A 27989-nucleotide genomic window follows, 5' to 3' on the forward strand; every position below is an offset into this window, starting at 1 on the left:
TGACAACCATTAAAATAATGTGATCTCAGAGGCAACCTTACATATAAATTTTGAAAAATCTATCAGTTGAAAAAAAAAAGTTTCAGATTTTCCAATGCAACAGCCATGAAGAGTAATGGTTAGATTCTGCTCTGTTCGCAAATTAACTTAAAAATATTATTTGCTTTTTAACCCCCTGATTTTTCTAAAGCCCAACATAATTTCTTTCAGACTCTGAAAACATTCCTGGATACTAATTGTAGCTATACTCTAATTCTTTTAAAGAAAGTTTTCAATGTCTTCATGCCAGAATCGCTTAAGTCCTCAATAAATTTATGAAGCACTAAAATATTGATTTATTCTTTAAAAAGAAGCAATCACAATATTATCTACCATGTATTAGGCACATTGATATTAGTGAAGCACAGTACTGGATGCTTTACATACTCTAGCTAATCTAATCTTTATTAGATCTCTGCAAGTTTATCATGATTGCTACCCATTTCATGAACACAGAAAACAGACAAAATTTGGACAAGTTACTTCATTTCAGGACACTTGTTCACATTCACATAGCTAGTAAGCTGAAGAATAAACATCTAGAACACTGAGCAGGGGTAAAGTGGTCAGCAACTACTACTTTTGAAGCTTCCAAAAGGGCCACTCTTAAGACATGAGGAGGAGTCTATAAAACATAGTATAAACATCTTTCAGGGATGCCTGAGTATCTCAATCAGTTAAGCATCTGACTCTTGATTTCCACTCAAGTCATAATCTCAGGGTCGTGGGTTCAAGCCCCATGTCTGGCTCTTCACTAAGCATAAAGCCTGCTGAAGATTCTCTCTCTCTCTCTCTCTCTCTCTGTCTCTCTCCCTCTCCTCCCCTCTAGGGATTTCTGCCTCTCTAAAAGCAAACAAACAAAAAACTTCATTCCTATTTCTCCCAGTTACTGTGATAATCACAGTGGAAAACAAAAACAAGCAAACATCATCCATTTACTCAAAGAGTTCTGAGCCTCACCATCTGAAATTTTGGGTTTGAAGGAAAAAGAGAACTCTTTGAATAGCTCATTGATACTTGAACCTGCTATAAGCTCTTCTCCACATAGCAGCCAGAACAATCATTTTAAAAAATAAATTAAATGATGTCACTTACCTATATAAAAGCTTTTGACAGCATACTATTGCTCCTCATTGTACGTAGAATAAAAGTGAATCTGTAATCCAGCTCCAGCCCAGCCCCCAACCACACCTGGCTGGCTTCTCTCCCTGCTGATAAGCTCTAGCCACCCAGACTGTCTTGCTCACATTGTATCCTTAGGCTTAAATCTCACCTCAGATGTCACCTCCTCAGAGAGACCTCTCACCACTCTAGATAAAGCACTGAGTATGCTGACTCATGAGGGATGGAAATAAATGAATAATCATAACTGGAGTGTGTTACACACACACACACACACACACACACACACACAAAGAGACAAATAGTTTTATGAGACTTTTGTTTGTGAAATATCAGTCTCCTCCTGGACTGGAAATAAAACGCATGTCTTCTGGGTCATAATCAGATAAGTGACCAAGGTGATAACCCCTTACAGCATGTCCATAAATTCCATCATGTTGCCTTGGTTTCCTTCATTGCCCTTCTCACAACTAGAAATCTGGCTAATTTAGGTCAACTTGTTTTTTGAGAATGTAAGCATCTTAATATCAGGACCTTTTTTCTCTCTCATATATTTCCTTAACACCAGCACCTAGAACTCTGCCTAACATAAATCAAATCCTAAAGAAACCTTCATTCAAAGGGTATCTGAATGATGATTTCATGGTTCATTTTATGTGTCCACCTGACTAGGCCACAGTTGCCAGATATTTGGTGAAGTGTCAGTCTAGGTGTGGCTGTGAATGCAGCTTTTAAAATGAGATTAACATTTAAATCAGTAGACTCTGAGTAAAGCAGATTACTCTCCATAATATGGGTGAGTCTCTTCCAATGTGTTGAAGCCTCAGGAGAAAAAGACTAAGGTCCCCCAAGGAAGAGGGACTTCTGCCTCCAGACTGCCTTTGGACACAGGACTACAACATCAGTGCTTCTCTGAGTCTCTGTTTGCTCCCCTGCCCTTCAGACTACCAGCCCTCACAATGGTGTGAGCCAATTCCTTCAAATAAATCACACACACACACACACACACACACACACACATCCTACTGTCCTGAAAAGTGCTAATACAGATGTGTTGAGCACAGTAGAGTTTACTAACCTTCCTCATCAGACACTTCTCCCTTTGTCAACAGCTCCCAGTCAGGATATTAGCTAAGGCAAATTCCTCCTTTATCCATACTTGCAAGCTTGTCTGTCCTATCTTCCTTTCCTGTTCACTTTCTCCTTCTTACCATCACTTTCCCACTTGACTTCCTGGCCAGAAGTAACTTCTATGATTTCCTCTCTCATCCTCCAAGCTATCCATGTCACCCTAAGAAAAACCTGCAACCCCAAAACTCCTTGTTGCCTTGATAAATACAATTATTCTGTTGCTTTGACTAGTTTTCTCCTGCAAAATTTCTGGTAGATAAAAAACTCCATGTTGTTCCATAAACATACTGGGATGGCAATGAAATCAGAAGATATAAGATAACCACAAAACAGGGGCGCCTAGGTGGCTCTATCAGTTGAGTATCTGACTCTTGATTCAGCTCAGGTCATGATCCAGGGTCATGAGATCTAGCCCTAGTCAGGCTCTGCACTGAGCATGGAGTTTGCTTGAGATTCTCTCCCTCCCTTTCCCTCTCTCCCTCCCTCTCTCTCTCTTTCTCTCTCCTTCTCCCCTGCTCACTCTTTCTCTCTCAATAAATAAACAAATAAATAAATAAATAAATATTTTAAAAAAAGATAACCACAAAACAGTCTTATGCCATTCTGTAATGTCAAATATTTTACACAAAGAATTTTAATTAAAAGTAACTTATGAAGAGCATTTGATTTAAAAAGAGAATTTGAGACATGAATGGAAGTTAAACAAAAAGTCTTCCTTGAAGTAAGGGACTCTTCAATGAGCTAGCATGTTCATCAATACCTTTTAAATTTGTACCTGATCTGAATGCAATTCTGGCGGCTTCATGTGTGACTACAATGTTACCAACAGGACTTTGAGCCTCTTTTGAACAGGGACAGTGTCTTATATAACAATATGCAAAGAGTGTTAAACAATCTGACAGACCTGAGTTAGAAACATTATCTGTCACAACTGTTTGCCCTGGTCATGAGGTTTAATCTCACTGGTTCTCAATTGCCTAAAGTGGGAAAAATAAAACATTTCTGTGATGCACCTAGCAGTGGATTGGTTCATAGTAGATGGTCAATAATTGCTAGTGCCTATCATTGGAGTTGTATTTTAATTTCTATAGCACCTAACAACATGCTAAGCACATAATAAGATAAAATAACTCCATATAAAATGAAACTGAGTGAAACTACACTGATGGGGAGATACTTTTCTTTCTCTATATACATATTACTGTGATCACTGTAGAGAGGCTTTCAAATATCTATGTTCTTGCTTTATTATTAGATAAATCTGCCCTACATACATGACACTTTTATAGTATATTTCTTAAAAATATATATATAAATAATAGTCTTGATAAAAGTACTATTTTATTGTTAACATTAAATTCATCTATTGTCTTTATTTTGAATTTATGTCATGTCCTAAAAATGTCATATTTCAAAATTTTGTGCAAATGCGATTCTCTCTACATAGGAAGAAATAGTGAGTGATTACAGGTACCATTTTTCTTTAAAACCTTAGTTTCAAAACTCATCAGAGCCATATTTGATAAGGGCAGCCAACTTAAATGCAAAAACAAAAATAAAAACAAAAACAAATAGGATAAGCACCCTTTCTCCAAACAAAATTAGTTATTTAAAAATATATATTAATGAAAATATTCTAGCCTATGAGTAAAGGGCTTATCAGCTAGGCAAAACTAATATTAATAATACACTTCTACTCTAAGTGAGATTTAAAAATATATTCCAATGTGTTTAGTTGCCATCCTTCTTATCAGAGACAAATAGAAGTTTTGTCTCTGATAAGGTTGGTTTGATCTAGCTATAGAAGAAGTTTCTGTATTTAGTGAAAGGCTCTGGAGACTCTTCCAATCCAGAGATTGTATAGTTCTGTGACTTAGCCACTCCAGGAAATTTCTTAAGTGCTCATTCCTAATATATTTTATGTCTCCATTTGTGTTTGTTGTTATACAACTATGACCTCAGTGTTGAAAATACAGTTTTTTTAAACACTCAAATTTCTTGACTTTTAAGAAGCAAGAAGAAAAAATAGAAAGAAAAGAATTGCACAAATGTTTCTGAAATTTCACAGGGTGATTCCGCTTAACTCTAGAGTTACACAAATATATGATAGAATTATGCAAATATATAAAACATCTGCTTACATCACCCCGGAGTTGCATAATGCCTTTTGTATGATTTCCCAAAATCATTTCAAAAACCAAAGCTGAGGTGTTAAAATTTAAAGTATGTACTAAATGACCTATATTAGATGTTTTAGTGTAAGAAACTTGAAAAACAAACTGGAAGTTTATGAATATTACACATGTAAAGTCTCTGTTATTTATGCTTATTTTCAGTACTTGATTAGGCATCCATATGTCAGCCTGATCCTATGGAAGGTCAAAGTAAACAAAGCACTTCTGAAGTTAAGTGCTCAAACATATGAGGCTACTGATTTTTCTGGAGTTAGAGAATACCATTTATTTAGCAAATGGCAGCTGATATACTTGGAAAATTCACACATGTCACTAAATATGAATTGGTGCAAATGAATAAAAGAACTTGCAACTAGATCCCAAATTCCAAAGAAATCAAAATGTCTTTGGGGTACTGATTTTCTAAAAAGGTGGCCAGTTTTTCTAGGACTAGGGAAATTTGTACATATTAGAAATTGCAAATGGATTTTTTTTCTAGCCCCATGGGAGAAAGAAGACAACATACATTTTGAAAAGTGACCAAAGAATGTCTGTTATCCTGTAATAGTATAACTGGATGGACATATGGGTATATAGCAGTCCACCTAAGTCCCTAAGATTTGAGTCCATTTTTCCTGGTATGTATCTTGAAATGACTAGTAGCCTAGAGGCTTATCTGCACCTCTAAACAACAGTGTCTTACTTAGAAGCTCTGTAAGACAGTTTGACATTGGAGAATTGAAGTAATCTGCTACAAATAGAAATCCTGCCTATGTAACAAGGTCTGCCAAAAGGATCCTAACCTACATGTGTCTGAAGAACCATGAGCTATCTAAACAGTCAGCCATGTGTCCTATTCCCAAGAGAATCTAATGGTTCTAACAGAATTATCAGTGAACAGAATTTCAGGACTGATGGCTAGTCTCCTGGAAAACTGAGCTAAACAATCTTGAGTACAGGAGGCAGATCATGATATATATTTTGGGACTGAAAACTCACGTAAAGTTAGAAGACAAACAAAGTATCGCTTGGGCTCCATAGTGGGAGATCGATTCAGTATGTTTATTTAGGTTGAAAGTACAATGAATAGTAAAATTTAGATGTTCTCTCTTTATAATAAAGAATATACCTAGTGTTTGTCCCTGGTTCCTGGCACAGAGCTTCAAAACCTCTTGGAATTCCCAGAATGATAGAATCATCTTTGTTATATTAATGAGGTGACACATAGTGGGCCCATAAATAGCTTCAAAATGGGGACTAGTCACCGGAGAGACCAACCATGTAATTAGAGGGTTGGAACTTGGAGCCTCACCAATCTTTGATCTCCAAGGAGGTGATGGCTGGAGACTGAGTTTATTCATATGGCCAGTGATTTAATCAGGTTTGCATATGTAATAAAGACTCTGAACATCAAGACTCTGAACCCTCCTGGTTGGAGAACACACTAATGTGCTAGGAGGGTAACTTACTCAGACTATACAGGGATTGGGTATGGAGAAGGCATGGGAGACCAGGACTCTTCCAGACCTTTTCCTCTGTGTATCCTCTATAACAGAAGTACAATCAGAATTATGATGCTTTCAGTGGATACTAACATCAACAACATTTTTGAAAATTTTCTATGTTCCAGACCCTCTGCCAACCATTTTGTGTTCATTCTCTCAACTAATTTTCACAACAGCAGCATCAGGCAGCAACTCTATTGTCCCAGTTTTCATTGCAAAAAAAAAAAAACCCTAAGTCATGGAAATAAGTGTTTGAGAGCCTGAAAGGCTGGGTGAGGCTGGAGTCCCAAGAAGCATGAAGCGCTCTGCAGTTGGTGTGAATCTCTTGGTGTTCATCTGAGAAAGAGTTAAGACTAGAATCAACAGTAATGACAAAGATTTCTAGCAGTAGTAAATGTAGCTGCCATTATATCTGTACATTTATAATTTTGAAAACCCGGGGCACCTGAGTGGCTGAGTCAGTTGAGCATCTGACTTCGGCTCAGGTCATGATCTCACGGTTTGTGGGTTCAAGCCCCGTGTCAGGCTCTGTGCTGACAGCTCAGAGACTGGAGCCTGCTTCAGATTCTGTGTCTCCTTCTCTCTCTGCCCCTCCCCTACTCATGCTCTGTCTCTCTCTGTCTCTCAAAAATAAATAAATGTAAAAAAAAAAAAACCCGAATATGACTAACAGATTGACCATGTAGTCAACAGAATTCAGTCATTATAAATCTGAAAACAAAACATCAAATAATTTTTAATATGGATATTTTCTTTGCAAGGACATAGTCTAGATATTTTCCAAAAGAAAACTCAACAAAACACTGCATATGTCCTTAACTGTGCTGTTTCAATCAAATAAGGCTTCTTGGAAACTGAAAACATCAGGAGGGAACTCAAGAATGGCACAATCCCATTTAAGGGCTTTGGACTAAGTCTTGGTATTTTCAGTCCTTCTGAAGATTCCCACACCTTGTGGACATATGAAAGAGCTTAGTATTTGGCAGGTTTTTATTACTAAATCATAAATATTTTATTTACCCAAACCAGTAAGGAAGGAAGAAATGAGGGGGAATTTGGGCATCTTTCTGAGGACATCCTTGCCAAAGGCCGCCCATTTGCATTGACTTTGCAGAGCACTCAAAAGCACTTTTGTTTTAAATCTTTCATTCTGTTGAAATACAGTCATCAGGTATGTGGCACAGATAAACTCATCTGCCAATATCCGGGTTTAAATCTGAAAAACAAATATGTCAATGAACTCGATCTAGGTAACATCTTTCACACTAGCATCTGCTCTGCTATTTCCACAGGTCCCCAAGTAATGGGATCAGTATCAATGCTGTCCTTTATGAAGATAAATCTACTGACCCAACACCATTTTGGGTGTCTGCTTTGAGAATTTTCCTGCAGAATGCTGGTCCTCAATCACTGTGCTGACTAAATCTCAGTGTGCCTATGGTAAAAGCTTGTCAGGATGAAATGTACGGGTCATTGCTGGAAAAGAGCAATGTAACTGGTTTACATTGGAATCCTTGACATTGCCCTCAAGATGGCTCTCCCTGGTGCCATAGAATCTGTCTTCACCATCCCCATGACTGAAGTGCCCAGTGAAAGTTGTTAGCCCCTGTTCTTTTCAATCTGTCTTCCACATATCCTCCAGACGTGTTTTTTTCTTTTTACCTTTTTTCTTTTTTTTTATGTTTTATTTATTTTTGAGAGAGAGAGAGAGACAGCGTGAGCAGGGGAGGGTCAGAGAAAGAGGGAGATGCAGAATCCAAAGACAGTCTCCAGGCTCTGAGCTTGCTGTCAGCACAGAGCCTGACATGGGGCTCAAACACACGAACCCTGAGATCATGACCTGAGCCAAAGCTGGACGCTCAACCAACTGAGCCACCCAGGTGCTCTCCGACTTGTTTTTTCTGAAATGAAAATGCATCATGTCACTCTGCTTAAGAACCTTCAATGATTCCCCTATACCTCCAGCAAAGGCAGATTAAAACTTAGCTGATGGGTAATTATTACTACTGTTATTTAATTAGTTTCTAATATTGAAAAATCAAGAGAGTTTACCTTAATACATGTACATTTCTGTCTTGTTAAGTTGAGATGTCTGAAAGTACTGGGCCCTTTTCTGTACCTATGCTAGAATGGAGAGTTTGCTATTCTCTTTCAGGTGGGGCACTCACACTGTTGTTCGTCATAGTCCACATGATCTTCTCAAATTTGCACTTGTCAGTTACCACGTACTGGGCTGCTGTTTTAATTTTAGAAAAGTGGAGACATACTCCTCTCCACATTCATCAAGTGGAAAACAGTGGTGTGCTGGTAAAAAAACAACAATAACAACAACAACAACAACAAATACAGCAAAAAACACCCCCTCAAAAAAAAAAGAAAGAAAGAAAAGAAAAAGAGAGAGAAAAGAAAATACTCTGATTCATCACATTTGGCTATTTCCATGGTATCAGTACCTCCACTGTGCTAGATTTGGAGTCCCCAACATAAAACCACTGAACTCAAGGTCAAGAATCAACCATTGCCTTTCATACCAGCTCCAACACATCACTGTAATGAAGACAAAAAAAGAAAAACAAACCCTGCGTATTTCAAAATTAGAAAATGAAGCAACAAAGGAATGGGGCTTATATCCTACCCTACTATCACTTTATTTGCCTGGCATGCAGACCTCTGGCATGCAATTCTTGTGGATGGTCAAATCAAATTCAAACTTACTTAAAATGGCCTAAAAATCTCTTCATAAGATGACCCCAACCTAAGTTTCTAACCAATTTCCTGCCACTACCCACATAACCGAATTAAATAGGCTGTTGGTCCCTATGCATACCAAGAATTCTAATATGTCTATGTCTCCGTGCATGATATTTCCTACACCTGAAATACCATTCTCATCTTCCACACTTATTGCACATTCTCTGTGATGTCTTCTTAAGCAATGCTGGGCAGAATAAAAGACTTTCACCTCTGTTTCTAGATCACTTCTCATTTGGGATTATAAATTATGTGCCCTCTGAGGCACCATACAATATTTATCTGTGCATTTGAAATGCCAACCATATACAGTAGATGTCAGATAAATGCTTGTTGAAAGCAAAATATAACTGAGGTCTTAAATGAAAGATCTAAGTTTCTTTACAAAATATATTTTAAGACCTAATGCGTATCAATTAAAGAAAAAAACAACAGCTTCTTTATTAGGACTGTATGTTTATGTCATTTCTTCTGAAATCATCAGTTTTTAAATTTCACAGCCATGGTAATCTATACATTTCCTTGATTCCTCTGTTGGTTTTCTTTTAAGTTTATTTATTTATTGTGAGAGAGGAAGAGAGACAGAGAGAGAAAAGGCAGAGAGAGAGAGAGCACCCTAAGAAGGCTCTGTGCTGTCAATGCTGAGCCTCACTCAGGGCAGGGCTCAAACTCATGAACTGGGAGATCGTGACCTGAGCACAAATCAGGAGTCAGACGCTAACCCAACTGAACCACCCAGGTGCCCTGCTCTGCTGGTTTTCTATCAGAGTACATGCCACAGGAGTTAGAGAGTATTTATATCTCTATCTCCACCCAGCCAATTGTCAACACCGTCAAGTAACACATTCTCATAAATGCTAATGTGGACACTTCCTCCTCATACAACTCGAGAGATACGACGAATTCGGCATTAGGCATCCCAGGGTCAGCACTTTCATTTACACAGAACTGTTGATTCTAAAGCATTGAGTGCAGATAAAATTTAGCTCTATCTTTGACAGCTGTCAAACCTGAATGATGAAGAATGGGCTGAACAGATCACCGGAAATAACAGACTTAAGAATTTCTCCCTGGGGCACCGGGGCAGCTCAGTCATTTAAGCACCCAACTTTGGTTTAGTTCATGATCTCAGTTCGTGAATTTGAGCCCCAGTTCCGGTGAGCTCAGGCCCCGCTTCAGGCTCTGTGCTGACAGTGCGGAGCCTTTGTGGGATTCTCTCTCTTCTTTCTCTCACTCTCTGCCCCTCAGGGGATTCTCTCTCTCCCCATCTCTGCCCCCTTACTCACTCATGCATTCTCTCTCTCTCTCTCAAAAAGAAAGAAAGAAAAAAAGAAAGAAAGAAAATTTCTTCATGTCTTGAGGCACCTGGGTGGCTCAGAATCTGATTCTTGGTTTTGGCTCAGGTCATGATTTCAGTGTTCACAGGATTGAGCCCCGTGTTGGGCTCTGCACTGGATTCTCTCTCCCTCACTCTCTGCCTCTCTCCTGCTTATGTATGCATGCACGCTCTCCACCCCTCCCAATATCTCAAAATAAATAAACTTTAAAAAAAAAGAATTTCTTCCTGTCTCAGCTACTAAATAGAAAAAAAACTAAGAAGCAGCCTAGGTAATATCTACACCTTATCCATTTTTTACCATTATGTTGCTTAACACACAAATTTTCTAAGTATTTGATTTCAGAACCCCTGTACATGTTTTAAATTATTGAAGAACTCTGCAGGGATTTAGCTTATGTGGATTATAGTTATCCATAATTATTTGCTGTACCCAAAATTAAAACAGAAGTTTTAAACACAAGAATCCACAAGCACACCTATTATTAGCCATCAGATAGACGATACCATTAAATCTTAGGCACTCTCTGGGAAACTCTGCTGCACAGTTGTGAGACAGCAAAATATGAACATCATTCTTAGTATTATTATGAAGATGGTTTTGACACTGCAGATCCCCTAAAAACCTTTTGGGGAGTCTTAGTGTTCCCTGGACCATACTTTATGTATTGCTGGCCTAGCTCAAAAGGCACAAAAAGACATGTTTGTTATTTAAATTAATTAGTGATAGCCGAAGTGGGTAGCTAGCATCTACTGCCAACATTACATTTACATGACTATCTTTAATAAATCGTGATCAGAACCTGCCTGCTTTTGCAGTTTTATTGCCATAGCACTAGATCAGTTTTGGTTACTAGCCAATAGACTATCAAACAGAAAACCCTAGGACAAGAAAAAGTAAGTTACTAAAGGGCAATTATCAGCCTTGTTTGAAATCTTTGTTTATAACGATGTAAAATGAGACAGGTGGAGAGTAGGGGATAGAGGGATACTTTTGATGGATCGAGTAAAAGCTGAAATTCTATAACTTAACAACCACTGAATCAACAATTCCATCACTGTTTTTAGATTCATGCCATTATGTGACATCATTCAGATATAGAAAAGAGTCTACATTGGTCTAGTTATAGTATTTATTGTTAAGTTTACAGGTGCTTCATTGGACACAGTCTCATGACTCTCTTAGATGCTTGCAGAATTGCCTTGGTTTACCTTGTTTTTCCACAAGCCAGGTGTGTTTCCCTTTCCATCACAAGTTCATTGTGACTGATAAATATGCAAATAAAGCCATAAGTTATAATAAAGGTTTAAATTACTAAGCATTTTATTATGTTATTTAATCTGAGACCTAGAAGAGGGAGAAATCAAGTTTTCTTTAGCAAACTGTGTAAATATCCTTCAAACAAGAATCTGAATCTATATACTTCTGAAATATAATAGTCAGTACTTTCTCGCTTCTACTTTGAAGGTTCTTTACCATTTTCGGCCTGTTGCCCATTTCAAGTAGATTATAGAGGCAAATAAATCATTCCAGTAGAGGACAATCTTAAAATGAAATGTCTGTTAGGGAAATAGCTTTTCCATTTATTAATATTAATTTTTAACTTTACCATATGTTCAGTTCATTTTCCACCTCTGAACATCAGGGCTCATGGTGTGCATGTGTTTTCCTGAATAGTTGAAAGAATGATGTTACCCATCCAGTGGTCAGTTTATAGCCTTCCCATTCCAGTTCTTTATCCTGAGTTTAGCTCAGTCCCAGGTATGGCCACATTCTGGTAAATCCCTTAAGCAAGAAACACTGCAGCCAATTCAAACAAAAAAGAGGGAGGGAAGGCTGCTGTGAACGGCAGCTATGCCAATGGGAAAGACAAAATTAACTATTTGCCAATACTCTGTGGCCTGAGGGTTAACGTAGTGTCCAAACAGAGCTTATAAAATAAGCCTTAAAATTGAAGCATCACAGAGTAGGGAAAAGAAACCACCAACTGAAAGTGACAAAATGTTTTTCTATTGCAGCACCGGGCTGTATCTTTAGCATGTCAGATAAACGTAAGAAAGGTATCAAAAATATGTCTCAAATTGTGATCTTTTAGAAGACCATATTGATACGAAACATAGGTTTAGATAAAAGGTACTTGTAAGTGGATCTATATTCATGTTAAATAAACTCACCAGGGTGACATCGTGCATGCAGGCCAGTTTGCATTTGCTGATGAACCTAACAGTTGTTGGTAAAGTAAGAGCAAGAAAATGTTCAACATAGTCAAATGAGGGAGAGGGCAGCTATCAATTGAGTTTTCAAAATAACTTTGTTGAGTAATCTGTTGTTTTAGGCAAAAAGGAAACTACATGATGTTGTGAGACAGTGAGAAGTTATTCTGGCACTGGCCCTTCATAATCTCCATTCACCCTCCTTCTCCAAGGACTTTCTGTGCAAGTCACAAGTAGCAAAATAGTCTAGTAACTAAAACAAGTACTAGGAATCATAGGTTTTGTCAGCACGGCATTCAAGTAGTTTGTTTAAAAGCCCATACATTCAAGTCCTGCTACATGTACTTAGATTTCAGATATATTATGCCATGCTCCTGAATGTTTGATAGGATTTTTTTTACTAACAAATAACAATATCAGCTAAATCAATGTTTTAGTCTGACCTTAATGATACATAATCCTCACACTGACTCTACAAGATAAATGGTTGAGATGTGAACCCAGATCTTTCTCTCTCCAAATCCTTCATTCTTTTTACTGAGTACAATGATGTCTAAGCCACTGCCAAATGGATACAAATACATATGGCCAATTGTCCCTATGCCTTTCATGTTATAGTTAATAAGACTCACTCACCCAGGAAGAGAGTGGGGTGTAAGGAAAAGGGGAAAGGAGACTGAATTATGGCTACATCTGTAAGATGGATTCTGATGCTAACCAAGCATTTCAATTTCCAGGGCAATAAAGCAAACACTGAACAAACAAACCCTGACTTTCTCTTTGCTGTAAACACCAAATATGCTACTGCCATTATGCCCAAGACTGCTGCCATTATCCCCATTATGTTGGATTTTCTTATAAATGTACAGAGCAAAGAACCAGGGTCACATGGAGCCAGCATTTCACACATGGTAGCCCTAAAAACTGGGACTTTTACTGTTGATGAGCAATGGCTATAAGATGATGCTTCTCCATTTTCTGACAAAAATGACCAAAAATAGAAACAAAACAACAAAACACCATATCAAAAACTGAGAGATACGCCAATATCTACAATGGGGAAATCTGATGTAAAAGATTATGTGGATTAAATATAAAGCTATTATTGCTATTTGTATTCAGTTAATGGTCGTTTACTAAATGGTTACCAGTCTGTCAACAGTCCTTGGCAGTCAAATTCAAAGTCGGGTATTTGACTATCTTATTCTAACCCATTGAGATGCTAATAAACAAGTAGAGAGACTCATCTGTGTTATCATTACATTGTATTTATTTGGGGGTATGAAATAATTCTCATTTTTCTTCCATGTGGAGGATTAACAACCAATTTAAAGTGATTTCTGTAAAGACTCTCATTCAGGCACTCAATGACATTTGGAACTCTTTAAACAGGGTAATGTTAAAACTCTTTCATTTTTCACATTTTTTTATATTAAAATGAAATTTTCTTACTGAGGCTCAATAAGTGAAACTAAGTAATGAGGAAAAGTGGGACTGCTTTGGTGAAATCTGATTGGGAAGGTGCTGCAAGCCATCCCCTGTACCAGTTCTCTGTCACTACCTCCAACCACTTGTGAGAATAAGTCTTGGTGAATTAATTCTTCAAGGAGGTGAATTAATTCTTCAAGACTCCTTGGAGCTCAGTTCTCTAAAATGTTCAATTACATGATTGATTGAATTTTTTCTTGAAATTGGAAATCAACTATTACGTGAGCTGTAACTTTAAAGTGATTAATTTTTATGAGACAACAAGAACACCATGATTCATAAAATCCCATGAGTGCTGTCCACTTCAGGGTAACTCTAATTTCGAAACTAGGCACTTATTCCACAAATGATGCCATTGCTCAAAATAGTTTTGGAATGTCCATTTTAGTATTGTCCCTTACACGTTCTTTTGGATTCTGTCAATATTGGCAAACCATTGTCTTTTGAAACTGAATTTGATCTTTTAGACTCATCAAAATCATAACAAGTTAATGGTAGTAAATGGCTTCTAAGAGTAACACTGTTTACTTATTCAGTTGTTTTACTAAACTTGGCATGTGACCATAAAGCATTACAATTTTGCTGTGCAGGTTAAAATTTTTTCTTTTTGAAAAGAAAAAAAAAATCCAGAAGAGATCAAAAAGCAATACAGTTTGGAATAAGGTTAGGATTTTACAACACCACTCTTTTAAATATGACATCTTTTTTGTGACTGTATATTATCTTGGTGAATAAATAATCCCACTTTTAAATAATCATTTTTCACATAGGAACAATCTACCACTACAAAACTTGACACCTCAATGTTTCCCATTACAAGCCAAGGGAAATTCTACTAGCTCCTTATTTATTATGAAAGATTAAGGTAAAAAATAATTGGTCAATTTCTGTATGAACACTATGGTCTTGAAAATCTGCTTATTAAAAAAAAGACATTTGATTGGGGAAAAAATCACTTAGAAGTATGAGAAAATGAGGAAGGATTTCATCAAAACCACCTCTGGATTGACTTTTAAAACATTTCTACTCATGTTATTGTAAAATATAATTTAATAAGAGTTATGATAATGATTTTAAGAGGAAATAACACAAAATTTCATAAGATGAGAGAATACAGAGTAGTCAGCCTGGGAACATCTGATTATACTGGGAGGTCACTTAACATCCAGTCAATTGTTCAGGAGAACCTACACACAAATACACAGCTCTAACCTATTTCATCCTCAAGATAATATTAGGAGGTGAGAAATATTATCTCCATATTAAAACTGAAAAGGGGTTGTCTGGCTGGCTCAGTCAGTAGAGCATGGGTCTCTTGATCTTGAGGTCATGAGGTCAAGCCCACATTGGACATAAAGCTTATTTAAAAAAAAAAAAAGGGCACTAAAACTGAGAAGAAAAAAAATCTGGATTCAGAGAAGTAAAATAATTTTCCCATAGTGTAATTTTAGCAAAACCATCTTCTGTGTCTAAACCCAGTGCTCCTTTCATTATACCATTTCAACTCTGTGACTAAAAAGGCCAAGATGCTAAGCATCAGCAGTAAAGGAAAATCAGGAGACATTAGAATTCTAATAGATTAGGTTCAAGATGAGAAGGTCCTCAGGATGCAGTTCCTTAGAGAAGAAAAACTGATAGACATGTGATTTCTTTGGTTTCAATGCCAGGTATAATCAGTCAATTTATACAACATGAGACAGAGCCAATGATGGAGATAGGGCTCACCTGAGGTGAGCAAGAAGGTCTGGTGGGAGAAAATAGGATGAAATCAGACATAATACCCTTCAGAATCTCCCATCTTCCTTCTATAGGTTCCCGTTGTCTCTTAGGGAGAGACACAAAGGATAGGACCCATCACAACTGCTTCCTTATTCCCTGAGGACTTGTGAGGGTGGAGCAAAGACCTTGACTAAGGGCCACACATCTTCTTCAACCAAATGTCCTCAACTAGCTCCTCATCTCATCTTTGCCCACAATTTTATTCTTAAAATGTTGCCCGACAGAAAAAGGCCACATCTAGTAATGATTTGGTATGACTCATTAGTCCCAGGGTAGTTTAACCAATGACTTGGTAAAAAATAGTTCAGATAAATTAATGAATGCTAAACTCATAATGGGTTACTATAAAACTGGTATGGTATGGGGGAATGCCTTCCCTTTTGATCTTTAAATCACTGAGACAGAGAATAAACTCAGTTTGTAAATGCATCTATGACTTAATCATTGTAATAACCGATGACTATTTGCAGATGTAAAATCAAAGAGATAAATAAACTTGTCCAGATTCACAAAGCCAGAGCACTGAGAGTAGAATTTAGATATACCCAGTCAGGTTCCTATACCCTTGTTCATTAGTCTCTTTCTGCTTCAGACAAAAAAAGATTTCAACATAAACACACACACACACATTGGCTGCCAGTTTCAGGGGAACAAATCAGGGAACTGCATAGACTATGGGTCTTCTGCTTGAGACAATTTTAAATGTTCAAATTTTCCTCATGAGTTCACTATAAAATGGTTGTATACACAGTTATTTGGAATCAGTCTAAATACCCAAAAATTACTATCAGAAAATTTTCTACAATAGCATTATCACTAAATGTAACCAAATGCTATATCACTATACCTCAAGATACCTCACTCTAACTTAAAAATTCCACTTAAATCACAACCCAAATGAGGGGCGCCTGGGTGGCTCAGTCGGTTAAGTGTCTGACTTCGGCTCAGTTATGATCTCACGGTTCCTGGGTTTGAGCCCGGTGTTGGGCTCTGTGCTGACAGCCAGCTCAGAGCCTGGAGCCTGTTTCAGATTCTGTGTCTCCCTCTCTCTCTGACCCTCCCCTGCTCTTGCTCTCTCTCTCAGAAATAAATAAAACATTTTTAAAAATTAAAAAAAATCACAACCCAAATGAAACTACCTCTCTGTATTGTCATTCTGAGTTTCTAAGGAAAATTGGAAGATGCAATCTCATTACAACAAATTCATCGTTGCAGATTATTTTGTGAATTGGTATACTTTTTTTCTTCAGCAATTTGCACCAATTAAAAATATTACCATGAAGGAAAGAAACTCCATCATCATGCCATATTTTTTATCAGCTTTTCATGCTCGGTAAGTCTGGTTATGAATCAATAAAGGGAGTCCACACTGACATTCTACCCCACATTTAATCTCTTTAGATCTTATATTCTCTTTCCTCCTTGAGATCCTCCATCCAGGTTATATGTGGCTCCCCTAAGTGTATGATGTGCAATTTTCTTTCACAGCTCAAGTTATTTCTTAAGTGTAATTCTTTTTTTAATGTTTATTTATTTTTGAGAGAGACAGAGCATGAGTGGGGGAGGGGCAGAGAAAGACTGAGATAGAATCTGAAGCAGGCTCCAGGCTATGAGCTGTTAGCACAGAGACCAACGTGGGACTTGACCTCATGAACCCGTGAGACCATGACCTGAGCCGAAGTTGGACACTTAACTGACTGAGCCAATCAGAGTGCAATTCTTTGATTAATACAATTCTTTCCTACCAGACTGAAAATGCTATTAGGGTGTTGACTCTACGCCTAGCACCTTCTTGCTCAGTAGCTCAATAAGTAAATATTTGTTGATAAATATATAATAAACCAATTCCATAAGAATATTGTGAATTGAAAAAAAAGGAGGGTGCCAAAATGAAAGTCTTTTGTAAACTGAAAAAACTGCTGTATAGACGTAAGCTCTTCTTGATCTATTGGCCTTTATCTTTTCAATCAATATTCAAATTAAGGAGAAGTGGTAGTACATATACTGTCAGATTGGCACATTCCCCAAAGTTTCTGGGCTTAACAGAGCTGGCAGTTGGCAAACGCTTCATCATCTCTGTGGGGAAGAAGGAGATGGAGAAGTGATTCACCTCTCCTATTACCCCTGGGGGACAAGCAATTCACATAATTGCTCCTGTAGGAGGAGAAAGAGAAAAAAAACAATTCCAAAGGCATGAGACTGGCCATACAATATCAACTTCTTTTGGGGATTCCTGCAACTACTGCAATTTTTAGGGGAAGCACTCCTGGGCTCTAATATTCAAATTCACCGAGTATATCACACTATAGAGCAAAAGGTCTGTAGCCTATAATTTCTTTTCTTAAACCCATCCACCTAAGCACCCTTGAGAAGAAATAACTTAATTTCATGTCTTAAGTTAATCTAACTACTAAAGTCACAAAGACTGGCAATAATCACCTTAATCATTCCAGCCAGCATTGTTAAAAGTAGGGCACAGAGAGCTGCAAACAAATGCATGGCACTCAATCAATTAGAGCTGAGAGGAAGTACTGTACACCTGGGGTAGGTTTAGAAACTGATTGAAAACTGTGTGAGCAATAAGCCATGAAGATTGTACCTCCCGGGCTCCCACCTCTGCTGAACAGTGTCAACATGCCCAACTTCAGGACAGGCTGTTAATTTTGATTAGGGTTCCGACTCCTAGTCAAGCGAGGGCAAAGCCGAATAGGAGAGGTCAGATAAGAGGAAGCAAATTCGTCATCTATTTGCACTGGCACCATGGAGGGGTCATGATTTGGGAGCCAAATGGGAGATTCCTCTGTGGTCCCCTTGGTGAGGGAAATTCCCAGAAAAAGCCAACTTTGAATATGCATATGTAAAGACAGTATTGTTAATCATCACCTTGCTCATGAAAAGGGATCAAATCAGCACAAAGTGCTTATCCTGAAAACAGATGATGTGTCCCTTTTCCCTATCCGTATGCAAATTGCTTCTGCAAAGAGCTGACTTCATTATAAAGAACTGGTACTGCCTGAATTTCAGAGGACAATCACCAAGGAGCAGTGACCTTCTGTTTGATCTGAATATCAGCTTATCTCAGTGCTGAATAATGCATGTTATATTTATGTTCTAATTTAAATATTGTTTAATATTTAACTTGCTGTTGCCCATTCACTGTGTTAAAATAAGTAATTCCTAAATAGTACAGATAGCGTAGGTTCTGTGAATGCAGTCCTGTTGATGTTGGCTTTCTCAGAAGTATGTGAACCTCGGTCATTGGAAGACTTGGAGTCTGGGACATGTTACTTCAACTCTTGATCAGCCTTAAAAGACCTTTGCAGTATATGTTGTGGAGAATGTTGAGGGAATTCTTTTCTTCAAAAACAGTCTTAGTGTTATGAAGTTTTAAGTCGGTTATTTAAAACTTAGATCATGCTAATGGGATTTTCAAAAACCCAATAAAGATGTCATTCTGATCTACTTGCTCTATTAGTTTATTAAACACTTTATTATTTGTCCCTTTGTACACCATACACTGATTCTAAGCGACAGAAAACATCTAAATGAAGAAGCAATTAAAAACTCAGTGTTTCTAAATACCCAGTGTTGGAGCAAAGTTGACAAAAATTCTAAATGATTTAATTACTCTCCCATTTTTCTTTCAAAGAGATACTGCGCTTTGATTTTAATATAATCTTAGATACTGCATAGATATCTTAGTAGAGTAACATTTGCACTGAACTTGGAGCCCAAATACATTAGTAAATCCCCACCCCCCCAAGGGAAAATGGGTGATTCATTACTTCTGGACGCCAGTTTACTCATTTGTAAGATAGATGAAGTTATTGGATTAGGTGTTCCTCCTGCCTCCTTTCTGCTCCTGTAGCCCTTGGTTCTGATACTAACTGTGGCGCTTCTAGTAGATACAGATGGAACCACAATCCCCATTTCATTGCTCAGAGTCCAAGGGACTAATTCAAGAGCATATACAACAGGAGGAAGCAGCCAGGCTTTGAAGACAAGATTGCTAATATCTAACTCAAGATTCCTCTCCAATGAAACAGTGACCCGAAAACTTGATGCATTCAGGTTGGTGAGTAACAGAGCCTCCACAAATAACTCAGAAAGATTCAAGACTGCATGATTTCTAATTTTATCATCTTTAAAGATTATCAGGCAGAAATAAAATGAGATTTTAAATTATAGCTGGCAACGTGTTTCAAGTTGAACCTTTTAAAGTCTAAATCATATTTGGACAAAATTACTGACATAAATAAATTAATAGTTTATCTGAAAAATCACAGTAAAACATTACTGAACTGCAAAGACAGCCAGTGCCATTCTGGTGTTAAAACACCAAACAGGGGTGCCTGGGTGGCTCAGTCCGGTTAAGTGTCCGACTTCGGCTCAGGTCATGATCTCATGGTTCATGGATTCGAGCCCTGCATCAGGTTCTGTGCTGCCAGCTAGCTCAGGGCCTGGAGCCTGTTTCGGATTCTGTGTCTCCCTCTTTCTCTGACCCTCCCCTGCTCACATTGCCTGTCTCTCTCTTTCTCAGAAATAAATAAAACATTAAAAAAAAAAAAAAACCCACCAAACAAATAACGTATCTCCTATCCCCAGCACAGACCTTTTTATTTACAAAATTAATTATGGCAATGAGATTTAGAGGTTTAGGATGCAGACTGCCCTACTGTGTTTTAGTAGCACTGTAGCAACAATTATATTTAGAAGCTTTTAAATTAAAAACATGTTAAGAGCCTCATATTTGTCTTTTTAGCTTAATTAGTTGCTAAGTACCATACTGGAGGTCACATTCATGACACAGGCTAGTGGTCACAAAGCAGCCTCTCTGAAGGATTCACAGCAATTCTTTAAATGAGATATCATAAATTCCCCATAACAATGCATTTAATTTCAATTTAATAAAATCACTTTTATATGTTAAATAGTAAAAAAGCGAATCCACTGCCTACATAAAGGGCTCTAAATTGTCAATTTGGTTCCCCATCGTCTCACTGGCCTGTCTGAGAGAATAAAAACAAAACAAAACATTGCAGGAACACATAAAACTAGCATAGCAAGCATTACTATTATACTTTTGGTAATATAGCTACAAATGTTGGCTCTGAATGAAGGATGATTTGTCCAACACGGAAAAAGAATAGTTTGTCTAATGAGTTTAAAGCCTGAAATACTTTTGTTGTGAAAGCTGAAGCTAAAATAGCTGATACCCAAGCCTCTCAGGACTGGCTCACAAGTTTGCCTGAAGGCAGTAATGATACAGAGAAGGCCAGTGGCGAGGATTCATTTTTCCCTCCAGTATGTAGTGCCAGGGAGAAATGGCAGCACAGGAGCTAAATCTCAAGTCTCAAACTGTCACTACTCCCTCTACAACAGCTAATATAACTAATTCTATTGAGTCCTTGCCCTCAAAGTAGTTTAAGGGGTTCTACTTTTTAAAAATAATTACAACAAACGTGGCAGGCCCAGCGCGCGGTAAATTTATATGATCTTAACAACCCCACGTTTATTTATTACTAACTCTGTTTTAAAGATGAAGAAACTTAGGTCCAGGCTAATAATCCCACAGCTAAAAATGTATGGAATCTATACTTGAATGTAAGTCAGTTTGACCCAACAGCCTTTTCCATAACCTAGACTGTGTCCAAATAGGAAATAACTTCTGTATTCTGCCTTATATTGTCATTCTGTACCTGAATGCTGAGGAGTGTGAAACATATGTTTACCTTGATTGAGTGTTGTGTTATGCATCCATATAGATGACACTTAAAGCCATATGTAGAGTCATGATGTGCTTTCTTTCATAAAGGGAAATGAAATCTTGGGGGGAAAAGAAAACTAACCCCTATGTTGTCATCCTTCTTTTAATGTGCCTGGCAGAGTGTCAGCCTCTCAATGAGCCAAACTTTTTGAAAGTAGCTTCTCTTCTCACTGCCTCCACCTCCTCATTTCTCAACTCACTGCAATCTGAACTCTACCCCCACTTGCTGAAGCCATTCTCTAATTGCCAAAACCAACTGGTACATCTTATGTGGCCTCTCTGTAACATTTGGCACTGGCAACCGTTCCTTTCTCATGAAACCATTGGTTTCTCCATTGGTTTCTGGCTTTCCTCCTTCCTCTCTGGCTGCCCTTTCTCTGTTGTCCTAATAGGCTATCTTTATCTACCTACTCCAAAAATGTTACTGGCTCCTGGGTTTAATTTCCTAGACTCTGTATATACTCTATATATTCAATCTGAGTGATATCATCCTAATGCTGATGATTCCTCGTGGGAGAACGTTCTCCATGGGTCTCATATTCTCTCATGTTCTGTGAAGTAAGGCACTGATTGTCCTTTGTCTGAAACATCACCTTAATAAAGAACAAATTTGAAACAAACACATAGTGTCTCCTCCTGAAGTAAAGGCAGCCATGCTTATTACCTGTTATGAGGTTGGAGTTCCCTAAGATCAGATTTCTCCTCCAATAATGCAACCCGTGGGGTAATAGGTAACATCTTTGAATCACCTGTGTAAACGGGAAGTAGTACAAACCACAATGATCCTCTGGCTACTGCTACTGCTGTAATAAACTGTCCTTCATTTGGATCCAAGAGTTTCATATCAGCTATTAACATTCATGATCCATGAAACTGTGGCAAGCTAACTTGTTAATTTGAAAGTAGAATAAAATATCAGACCTTTTACAATGCTTAACTCTTTGTACCAGTTAGAGTATCATAGATTATAAATAGAAAAAAGAAAAAAAGAAAGAATGGAAGAATGAAAGAATATATATTTTTGAAAAGGAAACAGAGAGGAAGGAAGGAAGGAAGGAAGGAAGGAAGGAAGGAAGGAAGGGGAGGAAGGGGAGGAAAGGAGGAGGACAAAATTTGTAGAATGTGCCAGATTGGTTTAGGTTAATCAGATCTTACTCCTAGAGAATGAAGTAGTGTCAACTTCTTCCAAAACACATGGACTGAATGAGGAAGAGTTGGCCACCTGAAATAAAACTTGAGTACTTTTACAAAGGGAAGAAGGGGCAATTAATGCTGGGTAGGCAATTATCAAATGTCTTTTGCACTCCTGAATCTATACCCCTGATATGCTTGCATTCTAGACCAATATTTGCAATTGCTTCGTGTACATCTCCACCTGGCTATCCCACAGGCACCTGACATTTGGCATGCTTCTCTTTACTCTCTCCCTTTTTCTGAATTGTCTGTCTTAGTAAATAGCACCGATGTCCATACAATCAGCCAACACCCAAACATGAAAGTCATCCTAATTTCTACATGCCTCCTAACTCTACATCTAAAAAATTACTAACTCCATTTGGTTCTAGTTCCAAATAATTTTTTGAATTATCCTCTTTTTTTTACATTCTCACCAGGAGTTTCCTGATTCAAGCCATAATTGCTCCTCTCCTATGTTACCACAATGTAACATTTCTGCTGCTGATTTTGCCTGTTTCTAAACTATTATCCACATTATTGTTAGTTTTGCTTTGGAAAATAAAAATCTTAACTTGTCTAAACCATATTTAAAATATTCCCTATGTCATCAGATAAAAATATATCCCCTAATGTGACCCTTTATGATTTTCACCGTAGCCGTTCTCTACAAAAGTTTTCCAAATATACTTAGCCGTCCATTCTGTATGAAATATCCTTCCCTCCAACATATCTGAGTAATTCCCACTTACCAACATGCAAGACTGAATTTAAGCTCCAAGGAAGCACTTTGTTTTATGATTCCAACAAAAGATGAACTAAGGGGCTTCTTTTTTGTACCCCTGCAGTCTGCTGTCTAAGTCTAGAACTTCCAGCATGTGTTTGTACTGTACTACTTATCGATGACTTTCTTTCTTCTGATAGACTGGAAAGTCCTTAACACTGGGAGTCCATCTTGAACATTCATCCTCCAGCATAGTGGCTGATCCAGAATGGAGACTTATTGTCATTGAATGCTGAGTGACAAAATTATGTTTTTACAGTGCATTCAGAGTTGATATTTAGCTTTGTACCATAGCAATGCTAGTCTATAATGCCTGTATTACGCCAGTTGCTAAATACTTGAATTTTTTTAGTGTTTATTTATTTTTGAAAGACAGAGAGATAGAGAGCAAGTGGGGGAAGGGCAGAAAGTAAGAGGCACGGACTCCAAAGCAGTCTCCAGGCTCTGAACCTAGAACATAGAGCCCAATGAGAGGCCCAAACTCCCAAACCTCAAGATCATGACCTGAGCTTAAGTCGGACGCTTAACTGACTGAGCCCCCCAGGTGCCCCTCAGTTGCTAAATATTTTGAATAACACTCCTTAGTACATAGATATTATCCCTATACATGTTGTTTGACATGCAGGATTGCTCATGCCATGTACTAACAACTTACATTAACAGTTAGTTCCAATGATTGATTCTTGATGCCTGTGGATGTGTGATTTTAATGCAGTCAGGATTGTACTCTATTGTTTCAACCACAACAATCAGCTAGAGTTTACCAACTGGATTAATTAAAACTTTGCAAGTATGAGGAAGAGAAGTGGTTAATCAGTCTGACCAGTAGATGCACCCAAGTAGCTCAGAAACACCATTATTACTATCTACCTACTGACCATCACTTATTCGTTTAAGATACCTCTATTAGTTTTAGAATATATTTCTGCTAATCCCATTGATACTCATAATTTAATGATAAAAACCATTCAGAATAATAGTAATAATAGCTAATATTTAATTATACCTACTGTATGCCAGGCACAGCACTGAACATTTTATATTCGGTATCATTATTATTTCATTGAATTCTCTCAACATGACTGAGTATTCTCATTATCTGTATTCACCAATGCATTGGTGTTCTATTGCTGTGAAACGAATTGCCACAAATTCAGTGGCTTAAAACAATACTTACTGTATAAATCAGGATTCTAGGCTGAGTGAGGCTGAGTTCTCTCCTCAGTGTCTCCTAAGGCTGCAACCAAGGTATTAGCATGAACTGTTGTCATCTGAGGCTCAGTATCCTCTTTCCAGCTCATGTCCTTGAAGCTGTAGAACTCATGGAGGCCCCGCAGGAGAACCAGTCTCACACGTTCAATCTCTCTGATCTCTCTCTCCATATTTAAAGAGTTAACATAAGATTAGGCTAAGCTCATTTGCCTAATTTCACTTTTGATTAACTCAAGGTCAACTGATCGATAAATTTAATTACATCTGTAAAATCTCCTTTGTCATGCAATGTAACATAATCATGGAAGTGACTCTTCATTCTATCCACAGGTTCAGTCCACACTCAATAGGAAAAAGACTACAGAAGGGTAAGGGTCATTGAGGGTCATCTTCTAGTTCTGCCTACCACAACTCGTAAGGAACCTGATTAGAGAAATTTTGTTACTCAGACAAGGCCAAACATACATGAAGTGCAGAGCCAGGGATCAAAAACAAAACCTTTACTATTCAAAGCTTCTGATACTCCACACTACAATGTTTTTCTGATCCTGAGGAACCAGAGTTTTGATAATCAAGTTCGAATATTTGAATCTTTACCCCTTCCTACTAGTTCACTTACTTTTAGAAGAGAAGTAGTTTCTTCATCTTTATTAAAAGTCTTTTAAAGATCAATATCAAATTAACTTCATTCTAAACTCAATTGCTAGAATATTTTCAAAAAAGTGCAGTTTTTATCAGTTCATTCCTTTTGTAGCTTTGTCTTTCTTGCCACATCAAATTCAAATAGTCTGTCCCCACCTGACATTTCCATCTTCATTTCAACTCCTTCCTGCCATGCATTTCACTGGCTCCTCTCTGCCACATGCATTATAGCCCAATGGGAGTACATACTGTTTCCTTGGTCTGTGATGTGTTTCCTCCTTCATATCCCTTCTGAAAATCTCAGCTCCAGTCTCTTCCAAGAAAACTTTCCCAATTCTTTCTGCATACATTGATCCTCCCTTTCTAAGAATTCCTATTATATTTAAAGTCAGGGGTGCCTGGGTGGCTCAGTCAGTTAAGCATCCAACTTCAGCTCAGGTCACGATCTCACGGTTCATGGGTTTGAGATCCGTGTCAGGCTCTGTGCTGACAGCTCAGAGTCTGGAGCCTGCCTCAGATTCTGTGTCTGTCTCTCTCTCTCTCTGCCCCTACCCCCACTTGCACTCTATCTGTGTCTCTCTCTCTCTCAAAAATAAATAAACATTTAAAATATTTTTTAAAAATAAATAAAAAATAAAGTCAGCATCACATACATTAGCATTTGACTATTCTTTAATTTTTCATGGATATTTGTTCTATTTTCCTACCTAGTTTGTAAGTTGCTTTGAGCAAAGCCATGCTATTCTCCTTTGACAACCTCCACATTCCTGAGAACAGCATAAAAATCACACTGTAGGTAGTCAATACATATAAGTTGACTGATGGAGTTCTCCCAAGTTGGATTCTTCCTTTTCAACCAAGAGAATTTGCCTAGTGTTTAAAATGCAGCTTTAGCTCATCCAAAGATGCAAACTGTTGTCATTATGCATTCAATTTGGTTTTGGACATCAGTACTAGGAATCTGTATGGCCACATGCCTTCTCATTCTGGAATAGGCTACTTCTTCCCTGGGGCTAACGGCATCAGCCCAAGCTTACAAAAAAGACTTTTCTGACATTCCATTTGCTTGCATGTTGTTCCCACCAATTACTCCCAGAGCTTTATTTTGATTAGGAATAAGAAGACATGATATTTGAGGATTTAGATTTAAGTTTATATACAAAGTTAAAACAGGACATCTAAATTTGCTTGCTTTCTCAACAAAAATATTAGGAAATTCAGTGATACAAGATGCTCAAAAGGTGCAAGAAGTATAAAGGAAAAAAGCAGTGAAAACTAGTTCTATACCATGCTGGATTCTGAACTGATTCTAGCTTTCTGAGAAAAAGCTTAGCATTTACAAGGGGGTTCAGGAAATGGTGATACCCAATTACCATCTACCATTTTTCCTCCATGAAATCTTTAGTTTTGATTTAAGTCATTTGTGAAAATGTCAGGGAAAAATACTCTTCCATGTTTTTTTAGTAAATCACAGCAGTCAGAAGACACTGACAGAAAATGAAAGACCTTTTTCTGTTGTATGGGCTAGGGACAGAGACAGAACTATATTGCTGTGGGCTTTCTGAACCTTCCTTAGAAATTCTCTCAGTCCTCTTCTCTCACCATGGCCAGTGAGAACATAGTAGACTAGTAAGAAAGAAGGAATAAGTTTATTACTCACATTCTGCAGGGATTCAGTGTCACTCAGAGCTAGAATAATGAAAACAATTTACTATTTTATTGGTTATTTCTGTAACCACAAAAGCAGGCAATGCCACACAGTTCTGGACTCACGTTTAGCATGGAGAAGCACATATGCAACCTTTACCTGGTGAGCACAGTGTGACTCTTTTATTTCTAAGCTCTTGAATGCTGCTTTCCCCCAAGGTAACCGATCTGATGCATTCATTCTAATTATGTGTTTTCATACAGACATGCCAGGCTGCATCTGAAAATCAAATCAAATGGGAAAATTCTCACTCTGGATTTCTTAGCATGGACACTGGTCTTGGCCTTGGTTTTAGCTTTCAAGAGATACATAGTGGACAGGGTAACAGCCAACAGGAATTCTTAACTTTGTAAGGCAACCATCATTCAGCAGACACAGAGTAGAGTGGGTGTCTTATTCCTTCTTCCTGGGCACTCACTTTACTAAATGAAACCAAACAACTTAGAAGGATGTAGACAGTGGGGAACAGAATAAACCTTTATTAAGTGGCTTTTATGTAGTCAGAACAATGAAACTAGCTTTAATTTGATATTTTGACCTGCCATAAATGTTTGAGGTAGGTATTAATATGAACATTTTAGAGATAAGAAGATTAAGCCTAATGGAAGATTAATAACATAGGTAATAAAGGTTGGTGCCAAAATTCAAACATTGCTCTCTTTCTAACTCCAAAGACCCTTCTGTTTCCACCATTATCACACTGTCCAATTTTGACTGGCTTACCACTATTTTAATGCTGAGCTGAAATGGAAGGAATATCCAGCAAAGTGAAAGCTAAAGTACTATTTTTTAGAGTTAAATAGTCTCAGCATGTTAATGAGCTCCCTTAGTCTAGTGTCAGCAAAATAACACTGTTAGAAAAATTATTCACTAACTCATCTGTCTGACACAAAGTCCCTTTTTAATTTCCCCCTCACTGAGTTCTGAAGAAAAAAAAAAGTACTCAGATACAAGTGTCATTCCTACTCTTCCCAAGTTTTCATTTTATTTTTTAGCTCTTTTCTGTCTATTTCTATTTATTTCTACGACGCCTATCACCATGGTGTCTAAGTATCCAGACAAACATATTAAGCTAAAACAAAACATATGAGAGAATTGAAAAGAAAAGCTTCCCAGATCGCTCTCCTCTGGAGCTGAGTTCTGTTGATTTAGAGATAGCTGATT

The 27989-nt window shown here is 37.7% G+C and overlaps 1 long non-coding RNA gene across 4 annotated transcripts in view; it reads right to left on the bottom strand.

Moving 5' to 3' along the window:
• Positions 1-27989, bottom strand: part of LOC144243790 (uncharacterized) — a 537988-nt gene that overhangs the window by 395071 nt on the left and 114928 nt on the right. For 3 of the 4 annotated variants that reach the window (XR_013338772.1, XR_013338773.1, XR_013338775.1), the window contains one exon: positions 26925-27044. The exons of the other annotated variant lie outside the window; for it this stretch is intronic. This is a non-coding gene — a long non-coding RNA (uncharacterized LOC144243790). The remainder of the gene's footprint in view (positions 1-26924; positions 27045-27989) is intronic. 4 annotated transcript variants of the gene reach the window in all.

This window comes from Crocuta crocuta, unplaced genomic scaffold (genome assembly GCF_008692635.1).
Source record: "Crocuta crocuta isolate KB4526 unplaced genomic scaffold, BGI_CrCroc_1.0 scaffold448, whole genome shotgun sequence".
NCBI classification, from domain to species: Eukaryota; Metazoa; Chordata; class Mammalia; order Carnivora; family Hyaenidae; genus Crocuta; species Crocuta crocuta.